Consider the following 4,430-nt stretch of genomic DNA (forward strand, 5'->3'; position numbering starts at 1 on the left):
AACCATTGTGAAACACAGGCCAGGGTGTAAATATCTTTTTAAAATTATCATTATATAGACTTTTTCAGACAAACAAAAACTGAAGGAATTCATGGCCAATAAACCCATATTACACAAACTGGTAAAGTAAGTTTTTTGGCAGAAGGAGTATGATATTAGTGGGAGTTTTGACATACACAAATGAAGAGCAATGGAAATGATAAAATGAGGGCAAATATAAAAGACATTTTCTTTTGATTTTTATTCTCTTTAAAAGAAAATTTACTGTCTCAGTAAAAATAATAATAATGAATTATGGAACTTATAACACATAGAATTGAAACGCATGATGATAACAGAAAGGTTAGGAGACAAAATTGATTCTTAAACTATACATGAAGTGGGAAATTATTTCAAGGTAGACTATAATAAATTTAGTATGTATATTATACTAGTAAATCCTAGAGGAACTACTTAAAAAAATAGTCATAATTAATAAGCCAATAGTAGGGATAAAATGAGTTAATAAAAATACTCTGTTATTCCAAAGAAGTCACACAAAAAAGAATAAAGACTAAATAGGACAAATAGAAAAGAATAGCCAGATGTTCAGATTAAATTAAACCATATAAATAGTTAAGTAAAAATGGTCTAAACCAGGGGCATAAATTATGGTTCTCAGTTCAAATCTAGCTTGTAGTCTGTTTTTGTAAAATAAGTTTTATTGGAATCGAATCATTATGTATATACATCAAACTAAGATAATGTTATATATCAATTATGTCTCAAATTTAGAAAATGACGAATAAAAAGAAAAAAAACAAATAAGTGAAAAGCATCCAGTTGAGTCTCAATCAATTGAAAGAATTGTGAAAAATAATGAGATAGTTATTTTAAGCTAAAAAAAATGTTTTGTTGGAACATAGCACACCCATTGATTAATGTATTGTCTATGGCTTTTTTTCTGACTCCAATGGCAGAATTGAGCAGTTGCAACAGAGACTGGATGGCTTACAAAGCCTAAAATATTTACTATCTGTCCCTTTACAGAAAACGTTTGCCAACTTCTGGTGTAAACACCTCAGTTAAAAGGCAAAAGGAAGGGGAGGACATATGTAATACTCTCAACAATAATGATTAAAAAGGGCAAAGATGGTTAGATTGGATAAAGAAAATCAACTATTTGTTATCTATAAGAAATATACTTTAAATATAAAAATACTGATTGGGTAAACGTAAATGAATGTCGAAAACTGCAAACACTAAATGAAAGAAAGCTGGAGAGAGAGTGAAGTCGATTCAACAAATGGTGTTGGGAAAACTAGCTATACACATACGAAATAATGAAGTTGAACCTTACACCATATACAAAAATGATCTCAACGTAGATAAGAAACCTAAATGTAAGAGATAAAACTCTTAGAAGAAACATAGGGGGAAATCTTCATGACACTGGAATTGGCTATTATTTTTCTTACAAATTATCAAGGCAATTTATTAATAATGTGATCTTTCAAGAAAAGCTCATTGTCTAATGCAAATTAGAAAAACAATTACAACATTCAAATCTCTCTACAGTCCCAAAGATTAGTAATTCTAATTCATGTGTTTATGCTTCATTTATTCCAGAGTTCTGTACTCATCAGCTGGGTCTCTCCCCATACAATTTGTTTGCTTCCTTTCGATTGTTTTACAAAACCTGGTGTTTTATAGTTGCTTTTGCTCACCACCCTCTCAGCTGACCAGACACCATCTTAAAAAAATGTGTGTGCGTTTCTTCCTCAAGATCAGAACTAGGAGGAGAGATGACAAGTACCTTGACAACTAAGTATAAACATAAAATCTCCATGATTACATTATAAATCACTTTAATTTTAAGTCTAAGCTCCAACTTTTGATGCAGCCCATGGGAAGGTTGGAGAGAAAGGAAACTAGGAAACTGAAATCATGTGGCTTGTATAAATAAAACATGACGGTTTACATTTGGCAATTCATTATACCACTCCTCAGGGAATTGACTATTGGGTTCTAGTATACAGCAAACCGGCTGTCTGGAAACATGGACTGACCTGAGCTAAAAGGCCATTGCCAATGGCTGCGTTCATGGGGGTTGGAGGGCCCGGGCTGAGGCACAAAGCTGTCTGTGTAGCTGGGAAATCCTTGCCTGGTGCTGGGGAGACAGTGGGCAGAATTGCTGCCCAGGTTTGAAGGAGGAGTGCCTTGGTGGTACAGTGTTTGGCCGGGGGGTGGGGGTGGGGGGTCGTGTCTGAGGTCCAGGAATAGTGCTACCGGGATCTGACACAGCTGCAGTGAACAAGATAATCAGCCATCACGTTCCTCTGTGGACCAACACAGAAAGTTCAGTGCAAAAGTTCACAGTCACCAAGCCACCAAGAGTACCTACTGCCAGACCCAATGTTCATTTCCAACTGCATTTCTGAACATATGACTATCTCCACACCTGTGTGCAAGTTCATAACTTATTTATATACTTTCATGGCAAACTCACCCAGAATAGGAATTCAGAAGTCACAGTTAACAATGCTAACAAGTCAATTTGGGTACTGAATGTTATTAATCAACGTAAGAATTAAGTGATGTAAGAGTTGCAGGTCTCAAATTTCTTGCAAATATACTTTCAAAGCATCTAAGTATGAGTGCAGTAGTAAGGTTTCAAACACCTGGAATGCAATCTTTTATAATCCAAAGTAATTTTGTCTTATTTATCCCATTCACCTCTATGTGCCAGCAAATAGTGACTTTATCAAAGCTCATCTTCCCTCAATTACCACTGCACTTAGTACCCATCATAGAACTTCAGTCACTTTTCCACTGGAGTACAAATGCAGAGGTAAAATTTTTAACTAAAGCAAAGCAAATCACATTATTTTTAAAGAAAGGTTGTTTGGTTTCATTGTTTTGCTTTCAAATACTAAAATAGGATCATGTTACAACACAATTTATCTGGAGAGATTTAGATTATGTCCCAGAACAAACTATGTTTCTGAAATGTGTCTGGTACATTCAGGACAACCTGACATAAAGTCATTAACGTACAAACAGCAACAGTGTCATCGCGTCTTCCTTAGAATCAGCGGCAGGGAAAGCTATCGGGAGATACACTTTGACTCCTTTCCTCCAAACCTTGTGGAATAGTGGTGGGCTGGTACCAGGTCTCCCACACCTGGCATGTCGGCAAGGTGGGCAGGGCAGTGGAGGGGACCTCCCCCTCCCCCATGAGGTGGTTGAAAGCCATCAGTTGATGGACATCTTGCACAGCAGTTGCTAAACCAGACCTGTACCCAGGCCTCCGTGAGCTTTGCTCTCTGTGCCAATTCTTTCCTGGTGCACATCTCAGGGTAGTGGGTTCTCTCAAAAGTGCGCTCCAATTCTTCCAGCTGTTCTGCTGTAAAGGTGGTTCGACTCCTGCGCTGTATCCTCTTTAGTGGCAAATCGGGTTCAGAGTCAATGTCAGAGCCTTCATCCAACTGGGGTGCTGAGGCTTTAATGAAGAAAGAGCAGAGCAGGCTGTCCTGAAATTTGTAGACTTACAAAACTTGACTGTGTGAAAAAATAATAATATGGCAGCCTTTTCAGAGCCTGCTGCCACTTCTCCAAAGAACCAGCCTGGAGTATGTCAACTAAAGAGACTTAAAGGAAAAGAAAATTTGATCTAAACAACCCTTAGGAGCAGACCTCCTGCTCGGCAATTATTTCTTAAATGTAACACCCAAAGCTCAGGCAGCAACAACAGAAATAATACATTGGATTTCAATCAAAATTAAAAACATTTGTGTTTTGAAGGGCATTATCAAGAGAGTGAAAAGATAACCTGCAGAATGAGAGAAAATATTTGCAAATCACATATCTGATATGGAATGGTTATCCAGAATGTATAAAGAACTCCTAAAACTCAACCGCAACAAAAACCCAATTCAAATAATTTGCAAAGGACTTGAATAGTAATTTTTCTAAAGAAGATATACAAATGGCCAATAAGCCCATGAATAGATGTTCATTAGAGAAATGCAAGTCAAAACTACAACGTGCCACCACTTCATACACAGTAGGATGGCTGTTATGTAAATACAGTAATAACCACCACCAGAAACAGCGTTGGTGAAAACGTGGAGAAATTGGAACCTTAGCATTGCTGGTAGGAATGTAAAGGGTGCCCATTCTATGGAAAACAGTTAGTGGTTTCTCAAAAGCATAAACATAGAATTACTATATATATATCCATGAAAACTGAAAACAGGGGCTCAAACAGATACTTATATACCAATATTCATAGCAGCATTATTTACACTAACTAAAATGTGGGAATAACCCCAGTGCTCATCAACTGATGAATGGATAAACAAGGTATGGTATATACATACTTAGAAACATTTATAACGGTAAACTTCATGTTACGTATATTTTACCACCATAAGAACAAAGCAAAAGCT

The sequence above is a fragment of the Myotis brandtii genome, unplaced genomic scaffold (genome assembly GCF_000412655.1).
Source record: "Myotis brandtii unplaced genomic scaffold, ASM41265v1 scaffold280, whole genome shotgun sequence".
Taxonomy (NCBI): domain Eukaryota; kingdom Metazoa; phylum Chordata; class Mammalia; order Chiroptera; family Vespertilionidae; genus Myotis; species Myotis brandtii.